The following is a 17,928-nucleotide window of genomic DNA, read 5'->3' as shown; positions in this document are numbered from 1 at the left end:
CATCTTGGCAGCGTTCTTCCAGTCTCAGTGAGACCTTCAGCTCTGCAGCCCCAGCCCGTGTTTTAACCCTAGACTCATCAGGAATCCTGAGCCAGAACCACTGTCAGGCTCTTCCCAAATTCCTGACCGTGGAAACCATGAGAAATAAGGGGTATTGTGTTGTAAGCCACTAGGTCTCAGGGTGATTTGTTACACAGCGTTAGATAACTACTACACATTCTGTGTGGGAGATCTGCTGCCACGCATTGTGTCTCATTTGGGGGCCTCAAAGCAGCACCACGTGGGACTCAGCTTCCCACAAACGATCTAATAACAACAGTTTCTTCTGCCTCTTTCTCTACCCTCACTGTCTCCATTAAGGCATTAAGGCACAAAACCCGAGGGGTCAGAAGCCAGGCCGTTATCCTGTCCACTGCCCAGACTACAGGCACTTGTCCAGTTAGCAGTACTTCATCTCGGGGAAGGCAGGCCCTGCCTCGGCCCCAGGGCGTGAGTCATGGTTGGTCTCAGGAAGGCGTGGTCAGCTCATCTCTTTTCACCCAAGGCAGGACTGTTACCTAGTTACAGGCAATGCCGCGTCATGGAGGTGTGCCGGAGCGGCCGCCCTTACCAAAGGAAACACAAAGTCTTCTAGGAGAAAGCTCTTGGCTCCCTTCCCTTGCAACCTTCTTCCAGCCTTGAATGTGGAAGCACTGTCTGAAGACCTAGCACCCGTCTAGCTCTCACGGACAGCATGTCAACACTCTAAGAATGTGTGAGCAGAAAGCAGAGGGTGCCCAAACTCTTGGTGATATTTTTAAGCTACTGCATCACTGCATTCCAACTCTGCCCAGACTTCCTGTTAGATGGACAAGACAAGCTAACCGATTTGTTTGCGGCACCAGTGCAACTTGCCTTGCCTCGTCTTTCAGACAATTCTGCCTGTCCTTCTTCGCTAGGCCAAAATAAAGCTCATGCAAGCAGATCTGCCAAGGAGCTGCCTGCTTCCACCTTCCAGCAACCCTGGTTTGAGTTCCAGCACATGCTCATCTGGGATGTCCTGCTGCATAAGCATTTATCAAATAGTCTGGAAAGTGCCATGTGATAGGACCAGAGGAAGGGGCCTCTTCCTGGGCATCAGGGAGGACCTCACAGGGGAGGAGGAATCTGACCTACGTCTTTAGGAATTAGTGATCACTCCTCGGATGGACAGACGGTTGTGCTACTTTCTAGGAAAGTACTTTGTCCTTTGTAAAATTCCACATGAAACTGTCACAGTCAGAAAGAAAAGACAAATGTGCTTTCAAACTAGCAGTCCTGAACGAGCTATCTGCATGTGGGCATTTCAGTAATTTACCCACTTTGTTTCTATTCCAATTGGTGATGTGTCCTGGCCCATGACCAGATTCACGTCATTTCTTGTGTTCATAAGGTAATGAGACATGGCCAGTGTGCAGGAGGCTTTAATGACACTCTCAGCAGGACAGCGCTTTGTCACAGGCACGTGGCCGCTCACTTCTCTGAGCAGAGCAGCATAGCTGCGGAGCATACACGAAGGAGCTTTTCAGTTCTGCATCGCTTGGAGCTCTCCCTTGGGGACGAGACGAGTGAGCTCGCGCCTGTGCTGTGGAGAATGTTTTCTCCAGGGTACGAGGAGGGAAGACCTTCATTGTGAACAAGGGACAAAGACGAATGCAGACGAGGTGAGATGTAAAACAGACAAATGCGAATTTTATGTCTTTGGCTTCTGAGCGCATTGTGGCAGAGGACAGTGGAGAGCTGTGTTGCCGAGGGCGCCCTCCTCCGCGCCGGCCACTCGGACCCTTCTCCTGGGCTCCCTCTTCCTGTCACAGGTAATGGTGATGACTGGCGGTAATGGCCTCTTGGTCTGAAAAGCTACGCGTCCTTCGTGCATGTGTAACTAAACTGAAAAGAAAAATGGCCATATCTCCTTTGATTGGTGGATATGACAATCTTTCAAAAGTCTTTATCAAAACTGCCCAGTATATCCCATTTGAAAATTAGCATAACATTCTATTCAAATAAGACATGCTATCATGGATGAAGGGATTAGAGAAATATCTTAATAGCTAACAGCTCCCATGTAGGGATCTTTCATCTCTCCCTAACTGAGCTAGACAATATCACAATATGGAGAAAATCTTTGTGCTTTTATTTTCCTTACTGGACAAATTGATGGTAAACTCAGATGCAATTGCAAGGTGTTCTGGTTATGAATTACTGTGCTATGTACTTCTCTATCTATTTGGCTGACTATCTTTCTGTGCATTATGGACCCATATTATTTATCACGTATTTATCTCTATGTAGTAATTTCATCACCCTCACCACCAGCAGTTGTCTCTGTCCATCGAGACCACACAGGAGGACCCCACCCACAGCTGACTCCTGTAGAGCTCAAGCAGTCAGCAGCATCACACACAAAATAACGGCTAGACGGCTAGTCAGTAAACATTTCTTTTTGGTTCTTGTTTTATGGAAATTTTACAATTTTTGGTTTATTTAAAAAACGAATCACAGCAAGCAACTCAAAGAGGACAAAGGAAAAAAATTCTCTCAAATCTCCACATTCAGAAAGGAACTCTTCCTCGGTGATGATCGCTGAGTCCTCTGTGTGAACTGATACATGGACCAACAGACGTACAATGATTGACAGTCTGGGGTCCTATTTGCCATTTTAAAATAAAATGGTCACACTTAATCTTCATGGAATTTAGCGAAAGAGAAGAAAAACCAAAGGAATTGTTGAAATTCAGATAAATGTTTCTTCACAAAACGGATCCATTTCCATAAGATTCCTTTCAAATTCAAAATCCCTCGGACTCCTCCACTTGTACCCCTATTTCAGCGTTAGACATTTTCTGTTGATTGCCTGCTCTGACCTCCAGGGAGATTAGCACAACCTCATGCCCTTGCATCGTTTTCCCTAATGTGTCCTATTTTTTAAAGTTATGTTATTGGTTTTCCATTTTCAAGGTTTGTAACATTTACATTCTGTTCTTTAATTGTAATTTCCTCAGTTTTTTAGTCTGTTTTGTATTTAAATGAGTTTAGAGTTCACCACCAGTTTCTGACTATCATTTTTCTTTTTTTAAAAAAATGATTTTGATTCATCCCTTGAATGGCTAAGTTTCTTCATCATTCTTTTCTCAAGAAATGCTCATGGATTTTTTGAATTATTGCCAACTGGACAGCATCTGCTTTTTGTCTTTTCACTTCATGTATTACTTGGCTAAGAAGGAAACTCCTGGGCGACAATTACTGCACTCAGAACCTTGTAAATATTACTTCCCTGACTTCTGGCATTGAATACTACATCGATGAAAGCTGAGCCCACACCAGTCTTTCCCACGCATCTCATGTGGATTTCTGCCTGGATGAACATAAGAATCTTTCTGTACCCTTGGAGTTCAGTAATCACTCTGGATGTTGATATTTCTACATCAATCTATCTATATAAATACGTATATTTATATATATATATTTATAGTGCATGTTGTGTTCTTTTAAGCTGTAGAATCAAGTTTGTCATTATTTCAGGAATATTTAACTCTACTAAATGAATTTATTATTTTCATCAAATACGTGCACATACTTGAGTCAAATATCCTCTGCCCCACACTTCCCCAAGCCTGAATCCTATTTACCAGAGATGACCAAATTCAAATTTTCTGTTTCTTTATATGTGTACTTTCATATTTCTAAATAATGGTCTTATAACACTCTTTCTTGATTTTTAGATTTTAGAAATTATTGACTAACGTCCTTTGGTCAAAGTTGAGATTTCTCCTCTTGCTCTTTGTACGCCCCTCAGCTAACAATTGTGGCTGATTGGTGCCTTGTGTTTTCATTCTTCTAAGTCCGTCAATAATGTCTCCTGCCTATCTCACGTGCCCCTCCTAACTCAGAGGCCTCCCCTGAACACCCGAAGGATCCCCAGCTTCCTGACTCCCACTGTCTTTTCATAACCTTCTCTCGTTTCTCCTCCCCTGGAGAACACCATCCAGGGGCTTGATCTGTTTTGTTCTTGCTTCGTGCCCATGGCCTAGAACCAGACTTGCCTTGAAGTGGTTACTCATTAAATCTAAAAATAAATAAGCAAATGCTGAGAAAATAGACTGCTGTGATTATAGATTCTTTCTTGTGCATCTTTCTGTTTTTCCCCAAATTAATAATTGCCTGGAATTAATCATTGCCTCATTTTTTACTTGCTTACATTTCTATGTAATTATAATTGGCCCTTCCCAAAACCTCCAAAGGCATTGTAACCCCCTCTGAATACTGTCTCTACCTGTTGTAATGACACACCAGGTGGTCTCACCCCTGCTGCACAGCCTCTCCGGTGTCCGCGTCCAGGACTGAGAACAGCTGCGGGGGGACGCCCCTCTCACATAGACGTCTCTGTGCCCCTCCCCCACTGGCCCTGCTCCTGGTGCCCAGTCTTCTTCTTCTTGGCTTATGCCTTCATTTTCGTGGAGCATATCTGCCCATAATTTCCTGAAAAATGGGGGGAGAGGTACTGTTCGAGCTATTGCATGTCTGAACCATTTCACTCTAATGTTTGTGACTTGACTGGGACAAACATTTTAGGTTGGAAATCCTCTTCTCTCGGAAATTTGAAGGCATTGCTCCATTATCTTCCAGTTCCCATGTTGCCTTTGAGAAGTCCATAGCCATTCTGATAGTTTTCCCCTCTCTCTGAAATTACTTAGGATGCTCTCTTCAACTCTGGCATTCTGAAATTTCGCCACGCTGAGCCTTGGCGAGGTTCCTGTCATTGATTGTGCCGGGAAAAGCAAGCTCTTCATTTTTTTTAATTTTTAAAAATAACTTCCGCTCTTCTGTTTTTCTTCTTGGATTTCCTATTGCACTTCCCGATTTAATCCTCTAGTTTTATTACCTGTTGGCTCCTATTTTTCATCTTATTGCTTTACATAATTGAAGATTTTCTCAATTTTATCTTTCCAATCTTTCATGCATTTTTCTTTTAAGCTCTCATACTTTTAATTTCCGCTGAACCCTTTCTTCTTAACTAGTTTTCTAATTGTTTCTTTTTTCCCCCCAACATAAACTGTTTTTATTTCTTGAATGTACTATTGGATACTATCTTTCGGAAGATGTTAGTTATTGTGCTTTTCAAATGCTGCCATCTGTGTGTTCAGTTCCATCTGTGTGTACGTTTGGCCTTGTCTTTCATGGTGAGGGCACTCCCCAAATGTCTGGTGAGACTTTGTGACTCCTTAAATTTGAAAGGGAGACACCAAAGCTAATGAGAGGAGCTGTTGCTGGGCTGGGCTTTCTGATGGACTGGCTGTGCTGTAGGGTGTTTAGACAGGCATCCAGAAGCTTCTTTGGGGGATCTCCAGATGTTCAGGACCTGAAGGTCTTTTCTCTGGGTCCCTCGGTCTGCCCAGAGGAGACACCTCCAGTGTTCTCTGCGCCAGCGGGAAAAGGGGCAGCCCATGCACTTTCACTGGGCCTTCCAAGAGAACCCTTCACGCCTGCCTCCACGGATCCTGAGCCCCTGTGGAGGAGAGAGATTTTCACTAACGGAGCACAGCAGGCCAGGGAAGATGTGGATCAAATTGCTCCTTAGCCGGGATTTGGGCCTGTTTCTCTGTTTTCCACCTCTTACCTCGTCTCTCTGATTCCTGGCACGGCTAGACTTTCCCGGGCTGCGGGGTGGACTGGCTCCCTTCTTGCTGCCATCGCTTTCTACAGCTACTTAAGGTTCGGTGTTCTCTGTGCTTCTCTTCTACTGACTTTACAACCTGCAGAATTTGTTAATCTCTCTCACTTACCACATTCAGTCCCTTCAGCATTCTCCTTTGTTTGGAGTTTTAGCCTGCTTTCTTCCTTCACTCTCCTCTGGGTACCGTTCTGCAAGGGAGCAGCGCTACAGGCACACGTTACATCTGCCATGATTGATCATTAGCTGTTTTATAATTTTGATTCTTTTCTATTCCATCTGCTTTTCTTTCTTCTTTGGGAACATGCTGGATTCCAATGTTACATTTTACATTTCCTCCACTGTGAGTGTGTTGGGTTTCCTTTCAGGCCATCCATAACACCGTATGATAATCTGCTAAGTGGCCTCTTAGGCTCCTGGTCCCGCCTACCTCGTCTCCACTGCTTGTGTGTGTGTTACTTCCAATGCCATTTCATCATTTAAAAATCTGTTTTTGTCTTCTCTTTCTTCCTTGAGAAGATTGTTTGAACCCTAATATCTTTTTCTTTCCGTGTCACAGCTCCTGTATGTGTAATTTCTTTAAGACTGTGGAGACCTCTTCGTCTCAATTCTGCCTCTTTTTCTTACGCGGTATGTCTTGTACACATGTGTCCCACTTAAAAAATATTTAGGTCCGATGTGGGGTCCTTCCTGATCATTACTCATCTTTAAGTCTTACTCAAGACTTACGTGGGGAGGGAGTTATCGCCTTCGAGACCTGTTGTTTGCCCCTGAGCGTGGCTTCTGTGCGTGCGAAGGAGAGCAGCTAGTGTTTCTCTCATCTCTAAGGTGTGCAAGCATCCAGCTTCTGCTCTCCGAGTTCTGCCAGCTGCATCCTTGAACCCTGCGGGTGATTTATTCCATTGGCTCAGTATTACTTGACTGTCAATATTTCCAGAGCTGTCTCCGGGATTTGATTCATCATCCTTGGACTCTGGTGAGAAAATCCTACAAAGTACCATATGTGCAATGTCAGTAAGAGGAGGCAGTGCGATTGAAGCGCACTGGCTGACCTGCCGGTAGCCCCGAGCCCGGAGCCTCATCCCTTCCTTCGTCAGGTGGGGCCTTTTCCAAAGAAACGGAAACCAGAGAGAGGCTTACAGGAGAGAGCAAATGCATGATCTCTGTGGAAGCTTGCTTTAGTCACCTAGCTGACCCGGGGAGATTTGCTCCTGTTAACAGTTCTAGTCTACGGAATAGAATTGAGAGAGAAGTCAGACTCTCCTACCTGGAGGTCAACAGAAAGGGGGCATTGTGGCAGGAAGAGCACCTCTGTGGGTTAGGATGTGCTCCCTCTGAGCCAGTCAGACTCAAGAAGGCCACAGACTTGGGGGTGAACGTATGTTTTGATTATCTACTTCTGCATAACAAGCCACCCCAAAATTTAGAGGCTTAATCCAGTACTTTACCATCTTTCCTGGTTCTGTGGATTGACTAGATTCAATGAGACAGTCTCACTTGGGGTCTCCTGGGTTGCAGCTGGAAGGAGGCCAAGGGTAGATTCAGATGAAGGCTTGGCTGGCTGAATAGCAAAGTTGGCACTCTCCCTCCACAGCTGGCACTTGATGCTGGCTGTTGGCTTGAGGCTCAGATGCAGTTGTCAACTGGAACACATACACATGGCCTCTCGGTGTGGTTGGGCTTTCTACATCATGACATCTGTGTTCTGAGAGGGAGTGTCCAAGGACACCCTTCCAGGGGACTCAGGTGGGAGCTGCAAAGCTTGTTATGACCTAAGCTCAAAAGTCCCAAAATGTCATTTCCTCCTCATTCCATTGATCAAGCAAATTATGGAGCCCGGCCCAGATTTAAGGAGAGGGGAATTAGATCCCACTTTTCGATGGAGGAATGGCTGGGTCAGCTTGCAGAAGAGCATGTGGCTGCCACAGGGTGAAGTGAGAAGGCAATAAGAAAAGCTAAGGTCAGCACCACCTCCTACCCCCTCCTCTAGTAGGGAGAGGACAGCCAGACCACTCCTTACAGCTTTCCTGCTGGCAACTGCACTGCAGAAATGAATCGGGCTAGACATGAATGAGGTGGGTAGCCTGGGGAAGGATCATTATCCCTCAGCCCTCCAAGATCAGCGTATGCTTCCTTGAATATCCTGCCCCGTGGACACGGAGAAGAACCTTGATGGTGACTCCTCCAGGGCACACTCCCACATACCATCCTACGTAGTCACATCAATATTCTTCAGGGTACTTACTTTAGGAAGATGCAAAGGGGAGAAGAGATCATCACTTTGTGTACATTGCCTCATCTAACACAATTTTCAAAACAAGAAATACTATTTCTACTTTGACAGATGAGGAAACTGAGGCTAAGTAATGCTTAAGACCACTCAGCTGAGAAGTGACAGTGCTGCACTAAGAAGCCAGGAAAGTTCCTGTCTCCCCTCCCTCCTCCACAGGGTCTTAAAAGAAAGCCTCACCTGATGGCCGGCTGGTGGGGTAAGTGTTTTTGGTCTCACTTCAGGGTTGGTTTGCCAGCCCCGGGGCAAAGGAGGTCATCAAGCCTGGCTGTGGGCTTGTGGGAAAAGCAGATGTAGAGAGGGTAGGGCAGTGGTGGGCACAGAGGGACCCAGAGGTGGCCGTTTTGTGCCTCAGCACCGCAGGATGGCTCTGTGTGGTCCAACATGTTCATGGCTTCAGGTTTATGCTGAGTCTCCTCACTAGGAAAGCAAATGATGAAAAGATTCCTTTGACTTTTCTCTCTGACTGGAACACTCCCCTGCCACCCATGTCATCAGCTATATAAACACTGAAAACTAATGTAGTTTACTCTGGATAAATGCTGGGAATCGATGAACTCTCCTGTGGAAGGTCTTTCTCATCTCTGGCCATCACTTTGGGACTTACCTGAACATCTCGGGAAAATGAACCCCACGACCAAGATGTAGGTCCCTAGCCTATCACTTAACCACAGATAATTTCCTTTGCTTTATTTGGGAAAATACAAGTTCATTTTTTTTTTCAAACTCAAGGGAAAATAACTCAAGTTGTGCTGTCTGGCAAATGCAGTTTGGACTAACCCCAGAACAAGTTAATGGACTTTTCTTTCACATCTAAAAAGCTTTTTGATAGTAAATCCTGTGTTTGGCTTAAAAAACATGATGAATAGCTGGAAGAGGGTTGTGAATTATATATGAACCCAGAGACTTACACATGGGGAAGTCACGTGAAGGTGACAGGAGACACTAGCCTTAACAAATTGCACATTACTCCTCAGAGCTTTCATCTCCCCAGTGGGGATCCGACCCGCTGCGGGCTGCTGATGTCTGGGCTGCATGGCGGACATGGGATGAGAATGGGACTAGGTTGCAGATAAGAGGCCTGGGACCATGAAAATCAATCCAGGTTTTTGTCTTTTCTCCATCTCTCCCTCCTTCCTTCCAGCTTCTTTCTTCCTAGGTTTCCTTGCTCCTTTTCTTTTCTTTCCTTCCCTTCTCTCCCTCTCCCTCCCTGACTTCTTTTTCCTCCCTTATTCCCTCTTTCTTTCTGTCTTCCCTTCTTTGCTTCCTTTCTTCCCCCCCTTTTCAATTCTTCCCCCTTCTCTCTCTCCCCTTCTCCCCTTCTCTCTCTCTCTTTGCCTTGGCAACTAACACTCTGGTGTGTGGGAAGAAAACTGTCAAACTAACAAAAACAAATCAACCGAGACAGAAAAATATACACCTGTACAGCCTCAAACTAAAGGGCAAAGCATTAATTACATTTGCATTTTATCAGAGAGGGGCATGTGCTCCCAAAATTCTGGGAATGCAGCTCCATCTCTTAGAATAGAGTATTTGATAACCTGAAGCCAATCTGTTAAGTCATTGGCACTCCTTGTGGAAGTGAGGAGATAGTCATTGTGTGGTTTGGCAGCCATGAGGCTGTGGACAAGTCTTCATTAGCTCCTTTCCTTGGAGCAAGAGTGAACGAGGCACTGTGGGAACCCAGAAGCGCAGAGTTTTTGCATGTCTGCTGAAGAGAAAGTGTGGAGTCATGAACGGAGAGGTCTGGTCGCCATGGTCTCCCTTTCCTTCATGTGGTCTACCGTCACAACCTACAGCATTACTGTCACAACCTACAGAGTTACCAGAACAACCTACACAACTTACCTTCACAACTTACATAGTTCCCATCACAACCTACAGAGTTACCATCACAACCTATAGAGTTACCGTCCCAACTTACAGTTACCAGCACAACCTACAGCATTACCATCACAACCTACAGAGTTAGTTAGGTGGATTATAAAGAGGTATAAAGAAGAGTTACAGGGAGAGTTTAATGTGATTTTTCTAGAAGGCTCTGTTTTTTATTTTGAAGCTTGTACTGAGTTGAAGGATGGTTCATTTCCATTGACCCATCCCTCATTCATCTTACAAATATTTTGAGCACCATTAGTTAGGGAAAGAAAGCACAGAGTTCAAAAGAAAATAAAACAGAAGATTAAGAAGCCTCGTGCCTCAAGAATCATTTGGACTGAACCTTAAGAACGAAGAGGACGGGAACAGAAAAGGTTCGGGCGACAGTGAGGCAACTGCAGGAGGGGACTCAAGTGGGAGAAATGGCCCTAGTGCTGAACCCCTGCTCTTCCCTACATCCTTCTGCCCTATTTCTGACACACACGTTATAACACATCTATCTGCCTGCCCTCCACCGCCCTATTTTACTAGGAGTTCACCTAATATCATGCTTGGCATATAGTTGGCATTCCATGTATGTTCGCAAAATGAATGAATGCAAGGGTAGGGAGAGCAGTGCCAGGTGAATCCAGGAAAGAGTACGTATGGCAGCACCCCTTTACTGAGGGTTTTCTGTAGGTGGGAGATATAAAACTGGGTCTTAGGGGCTGTAGAGAGGAAAAGGTCCCCACAGAGGGCTTAGATTCCCTAGGCTATTTTCTCCTATACAGATAAAATATTTCCATTTGCTGCACACTCTGTACTGATGTAGCTGTGGGTAAGCACCCTTCCACTGCGGGGGCGATCACAGTGTGCTCCCGCTGGACCATTACCCTGACACAGAATACGACACCTAGAGTTTGTTGGGACACCACAGCATTCAGAGCACTGACACCCATATCACCCTAATGAATCCTCACCACAGGCTGGGGAGATCAGAGGAACGTATTTTATTATCAATTTCTTTTTTCTTTAACTTTTCATTTTGACAAAATTCCAGACTTAGACAAGGCTTCAAGAATAGAACAGAATCCCTGTATGGCCTCCAACCAGGTTCGTTCCTCCAGCGTTAACATTTCACTCCATTTATTGGTCCCGCAGGGCCTAGGGGACGACGCAGTCCCTGTGGTCCAGGGTCCCCGGTACGTTCTCTGTGGGGGGCGGCATCTGGGGGACCCGACCACCCCAAGGTGGCCGCATCTCCGCCCTTGAAGGCCCCCATCCCCGCCCCGCCCCCGCTGCAACCCGCTGGACCCGGCAGAAGAGAAAACACTGGAGGGGAGCTATCTCAGAGCCTGGAGAGGATTACACACGCGCTGGGGAGCCAGGGTATTTGGTGAGGAGCCCAGAGGGCGAGGGAATTTTGGCGTAGGAATCAGGGAAAGTTCCCGTGGATGTGCTCCAGCCTGAGTCTTCAAAGCCAGCTCACCCACAGGGCTGCGCTTCCCGTCCCCGCCAGGAACGGCAGGCAGGACGCTGCGCCGCCTCCCGACCTGCTCTAAGGGGCTCGGAGGAAACCCTCGGCCAGCCTCAGCTTTTGTCTCTTACCGGTGACCCAAGCCTTTTCCACTGCATTTCATGTTGTAATCTCTTCACCCAGCTTGGCCCTTATCTGTGGCCTTCTGCTTAAATCACGCTTTGGTTCTTCCTTGAACAAGCTACTTCACCTTTCTTGTGCAAGCGCCTGTGAAAGTGTGTGCTAGTTCTCTGGGGGGAGGAACCCCCGACTTTGTCAATCATGGCTTAATCACACAACTCTTAAGGCGATGATTTCCATGGTTGATTGGGAATTTATATATTTTGTGTATTTGTAATACGTTTCTCCCTTATATAAAGGGGAATCTGCCAACATTTTGCTTTGTAACCAACGTAAAAATCTTACATATGTGAACATTTTACCATGTCAGTAAAAACATTTAGAAAACATAAAATTTAATGCCTGCACAGTATTTCTTCATATGACTATACCATAATCTGTCTTCTAAAATGACCTTATTGTTTACATTAAGGTTATTTCCAGTTTTTTGAGATCGCCTGTCAGCCGCACTAGAATTTAAATTTCAGAGGGCGAGGATCTTGGCTGACCCGCTCACTCTTAGGTCTGCAACCCGTGTCATAGTGCCTGATGCACAGTCGGTGCTGAATATCATTTGAATGAATGAATATTGAGGAAGAGGGGGAGAAGGAGGCAAGCTTATCTCAATAATAAGACTGTCAGAAGGGAGGAACAATTCTTATATTTTCCAGTATTTAATTATGAAAAATTTCAAACAGATAGCAAAGTTGAAAAAATTTTACACTGAACACCATATGCACACTATCTAGAGTCGATCATTAACATTCACCACACATGCTTTGTCATATATCCATCTCTCTCTCAATCTACAATTCATCTTATTTTTGGGGATGCATTCCAAAGTAAATTGCAGGCATTAGTAACTAAACTTCAATATTTGTTTAGAGTTTTGTTTTTGTTTCTTTGAATATGAAATAAAATTCATGAATCTATCAAGATGTAGAACATTGTTACCATCTCCCAAGAAAATTCCCTCAGCTTCCCATTTGTACCCACCCAGAGGCTCCATAGATTAATTTTGCCTGTTTTAGAATTTTGTATAAATGGGTGCACACAGTATGTGCTGTTTTACATGAGGCTTTTTTTTCCACACAGCACAATGTTCTTGAGGTTCAACTATGCTGCTGTGTATATCAGTAATTCACCACTTTTTATTGCTGAGCAGTGTCCATTGCATGATTGCACCACATCTTATCCACCCAACCTCTTACTGGTGATCACCTGGGCTGTTGGAGACAGTTTTCTTCTTCCTTTCTTATTTTCATGACTTTTATTTCTTTTTCTTCTCTTATTGCATTGTTTAGACTTCTGGTATGGTGTTGAAGAGGTGTGCAGAGAATAGATGTCCTTACCTTGTTCCTGGCTCAGGTGGAAAGCATTTTCTTGTTCATAGTTTGGTACTATAGGGTTTTCATAGGTGCCCTTTATTATAGCAAGGATATGTCCATTTATTCCTGTTTTGCTGAGAGTTTTTATTATGCTGAATTTAGTCACATAACTTTACTGCTTCTGCTGAAATGATAATCTCAGTTTTCTCTTTTATTTTCTTAAATTGTTAGATTACAGTAATTGATTTTTGAATGTAATTTCAACCTTGCAACCCTGGGATAAAACCTATTTGGTTGTAATGTATTACCCTTTTAATATATTGCTGGATTCAATTTGTTAGTATTTTCTTAAGGAATTTTGTGTCTATTCGCATGGGGGATATTGATATATGTTTTTCTTTTCCTGTGATGTGTTGTCACATTTTCATATTAGGGTTATGCTGGCCTCACAAAACAAGTTTAGGAAATTTTTTTTCCTTCTCTCTTTTCTGAGAGAATTTGTGTAAGATTAGTGTTATTTCTTCTTTAACTGTTTGATAGAATTATCCAGTCAAATCGTCTATGCCTAGATCTTCCTTTGTGGAAAAATTCTGATAATAAATTCAATTTCTTTAATATAGCTATGGCTATTCAAATTTTCTATTTCATCTTGTGCCAGTTTTGCCAAGTTTTATTTTTCAAGTTTTATTCTATTGTCCATTTTATCTAATTCGTCAGTCTTTCATTTTCTCTCCTCTGCAGATTGGATGGTTTCAACTAATCCTTCTTCAAGTTCACTGACTGTTTCCTCTGTTATTTCCATTAAGTTGACAAATATTTCCATTTTTTAAATTTTGATGGTTTTAAAAAATATTTTCTATTCCTCTACTGAGAGTTCCTTCTTTTTATTCATTAGGAGCTTGCTATTCATGGAACAGAGTTCCCACAGCTGTGTCAAAATCCCTGTCTGCTAATTTTAACATCTGGGTCATATCAGTGTGGTCTCCGTTGTTGCCTTTTCTCTTCAGAATGTGTCACATTTTCTAGTTTCTTTGTGTTTCAGGTCATCTTAGTTTGTGTCCTGATCATTGTGAATGTTCTGCTATGGAGACTTCGATTCTGGCACATTCCTCCAATGAGTGTGATGTTTTGGTTTATCGAAATTAATTTGGTTGGTCTCAGACTTCAAACTCTGTCTCGAGCAGCAGCCCCAGTCTCAGTGTAGTTCTTTCCCTCTTAACTGGGCTGCTTGCCGCCTCTCCACCCATGCTTAGTTCCAAGTGGCCAGAGAGTTCGAGACTCACCTTTTCTGGCTCTCTTCTTTCTGGGATCTCCTCTCACTGGTGCCCTGAGCCCCGGCCAGTTTCTTCAGGCCGGAGGACAGGTTTGGAATCACTGTGGTCACTGCTCCGACCTCAGCTGGAGCTCGTTAACGCTGGCGTTGCCGTTGCCGCCCATCTCCCAGGTGCAGGCCTGCTTTGGTTCCCCTGCTGGTCCCTCCTTCAGGCTGGGTTTCTCTTCTCCCTGCTCCCGCTCGTCCTCATGTTCTGTCCAGTGGTTCACAGCTGGCGCCTGCGGAAGGGCTTTCCTGGCGGGGCTACCCGGCCGTATCAGAAGACAGGAGGGCAGTTCTGGTGGCACAGAGCAGCTCTCGCACGTGTGTTCACTGCCTGGCCTTTCCTGGCTGTATAGCTGAGTGCCAGGGAGAGAAACTCAGACAAACTGGCACACAAAACAGACCTGAGGAGTCTGCTCTGGGGCTTTTGTGTGGACGCTGGTCTCCAACAGCACCACAGCGGTTCCCACGGGCAAAGGAAGACTCCCGGGGCCGACGGGCTTCCCTGCACACCCACCAGAACCCAGGCCTCGGGCATCACAGCCTCCAAGGAGTGCAGGGCTCCCTTGGAGCCCCACAGACTTCCCTCACGGAGGAGAGGACACTGGTGGATGCCAAGGGGACCCATAAAGGACTAATTTGCAAGCGCATGAAGTCGCCTTTGTGGGAGTCCTAGAGCTAACTGCTTGAGTGTGACTTTGTGGTGGGGCAAGAGTTCAGGCTGGGAGAGCAAGAGAAAGGAGAGACCTGTTCATTGCTGTCAAGGTGACCACATTTTTTTTTAGTGTGGGAGTAAAGAAATTGAAATTGCACGTCAGGCATATGAACAAAGTCTGCAGTACAGCACTGTGTCAGGTGCCAGCAGAAGCAGGCTCTGAGAAAGCCCGGCCCTCTGCTGGACACTTCATGAGGCCTTTGTCCCTGTGATTGAAACATTGGTCAGTCTTGTGACAGCTAGGGAAATAGCCCGTGAGAGGTACATGGCTCATTTTATGCCTTACAGGTGAAAGGGTACACAGTCTGAAAGGCGCCTGGAAGTGGTGGGGATGAAGGAAAGAAACTAAACCCAAAATGCATATTAGTACCTGTTACCCTGTGGGCTGAGATGACCCTGTGAATTATGAGGCAACTAGGATTATGTTTTCCTTTCTCTGAGTTTGGGCTGTGCTGTCTTAGAGAATTAATGCTTGTCTTTAGGAATGTGTGTGTATATGTGCTTAATTTTTTTCAAAAGTGGGTAGAGGTACAGATGGTGGACGTTTGAAGAAAGAGCTCCATTGAAGAGAAGGGAAGAGTTGGGGACGTGCGAGAAAGGTTGAACTCTGTGTAACTTTCCCTTGGACCGCATAAATGTAAGGATTCACGCTCTCCTTTCACAAGTTATGCTCTAATTTTCTTGAGATTTGCCCCAGTTCAGTAAGGACTTCTGTGTCAGGTAGTAAGGAGAGAAGGGAGGAAGTGCTGGTGAGTCAGGCAGGGTTCACGCGGAGAAGCAGAGCCAGTAGGAGACGCTGTGAGGAGATGTACTCCGAGGCGTCAGCTTACAGCACTGCGGGGCTGGCCAGGACTGCTCGGCAGCAGGTGAGGAAGGGCAGCTGGGAGTCTGGGCACCGAGGCTGTCCACACTCGGACTTTCGTCGTCTTCAGGGAAGCTTGGCTCTTCTTTGAAGGCCTTCCAGCTGGTTGACTCGTGCCAGTTCCCCTTCCTGGAAGTTAATTCATTATGGGCTTTGGTCGCGTCTACAAAGTCCCTCCACAGCGACGTCCTGCAGGAAGGTTTGATTGGATAACTGGGCTTGCAGCCTAGCCACGTGGACACATCCTGAAGGCCATTGCAGGAGTGAAGACCTGTGCCATGTGTGAAGCTCTCCCCAAGCTGCTGCCACTGCCACCTCCCACCCCCTACTGCAGAAGCTGCTGCAGAGAGGACCCCCAGGGGACTGCAGTTCCTGTGGTGCAGGCCGCAGCTAGGACGTGTGGGCGGTGACCAAGCGAGGCTCAGGGAGGGAGTCATGGCCTGGAGAAGCAGTGGGCACTTAGGGAGATGTTCCCTCGTAAACCAGGCTGTGTGATCCATCATGGGGGTGGGGAGAGATGGGAGGACTGACACCCATTACCCTGGAAAGGCTGAAGAATCCTGAAGAGAGGCATCTGCTTTATCGATAGAAACTTGGCCACTGAGAAGGAAAACCGAGTCAAAGTTCAGCTTTACCCTTGGAGTGGGCCACCGAGCACACTGCAGGCGTGGGACCTGCAGAAATCCTCACCATGTCAACTCCACCTCTCCTGGTCCTGGCCGGAGCCCTGACTCATCTTTAAGGGGGCATCTGGCCCACAGAAATTTCCTTTATCTCACAGCCCATACCTTTCAAACTGTGAGAAGAGCATTGTCAGGAACCAAGGAGATCCACCAGCGTTTGTGATGTGTTCGCTGTAAAAGTCAAACTAAGTTTGTCAACAAAGTTATGATAAATCTCCTGCAGCTCTGATGGCTGCAGAGCAGGCAGATTTGTAGTGAATTTCATTTTGGAAGTAATGCTCTCTGGACTTAGCACCATGGAAATGTTGAAAATGCAATCCTTTCCCTCTCGTCTCTGACTGCCAAGCTTTCCCGTCCCTAAGCAGTTATTTTTTCTCCTTCTTCCTGCAGGGGGAAAGTTCCAGTGCTTATTGCTGTTGCCTGCTTTCCGGCTCTCACTGCCCACACGCTGGGTGTTTCACAACATCTCCCTTCTCACGGCACTGCCGCCCACCCTGGGTGTTCATCCAGGGTCCCCACTTCATCAATAATGCACCTCCATGGCGGCAGGAACAGCCAGGTTGACTTATTAGGCGCCTAGATGGATGTAAGTAGCTGAGGCGTGCAAGTTACTTTGAAAAACAAACAGAGCAAGAAGCCTGCCGTCAGCTTCCCTGACACATTGTCAACTGGCTTCAGTTGGGTTTCCCTGGAGGAAAGCATGGAAAAGTCGGGAAGATCCTGTCGTTCTGTTAGCCCCTCACACATCTGCTGGGGTCACAGTGTGTATATCAAGCAATTTCACTTCTAGTATTTCTGGCCTTTGTCCCAGCGTCCTGGCAGTCCTTCAAGAGCTCCATCAGTGTGTGTCCAGCACTATGGCCCGTGGGGACCAAAGATGACACCATCCCTGTCTTCCAGAGCTGGGGTCCCTGAACTACAGCCTTGGGCCCTGTGTACTACCGTTAATCATTTTAGTGTTATTGGACATTTATTTTGTTCATTTCCAATGCTTTTTCATTGTAACTAATGCTACACTGAACATCATCGTACATGTGTCATTCCATGTTTTGAATTATTCTCTTTTTATAGAAGTTAATGCATGCAATTTTAATCTTTATACCAGCAGTGTATGAAAGTAGTAATTTCTTCATAAAGCTTATGTATATTGGCTATTTTTTCTTTTCTAAAGCATTAATATTCTGACCTTCTAGATAAAGAAACCACTCTTTAAATATATTTATGGACTGCATTGCTCCCGCTCCCTTTTTTTGGTCCAAAAAAAGTCCTAAAAATTTCAATACACGCACATGTTATTTAGTTTTGATTGTGGCAAAGACACATCAGCCATTCTCAAGTGCACAATTCAGTAGTGTTAAGTATGCTCACACAGTTATGCAACCAATCTCCAGAACTTTCTCATCTTGTAAAACTGAGACTCTGTCTCTATTAAGCAACAGCTCCCCAGACCCCGCTGCCGTCAGCCCCTGGCGCCCACCGTCCTACTTGCTTTTCTATGAATTGGGTTACTCTGGGGAACCTCATATAAGTGGGGTCACATAGTAATTGTCCTT

This window comes from Equus quagga, chromosome 9, assembly GCF_021613505.1.
Source record: "Equus quagga isolate Etosha38 chromosome 9, UCLA_HA_Equagga_1.0, whole genome shotgun sequence".
Classification (NCBI taxonomy): Eukaryota; Metazoa; Chordata; class Mammalia; order Perissodactyla; family Equidae; genus Equus; species Equus quagga.
This window is presented reverse-complemented; position numbering follows the sequence as displayed.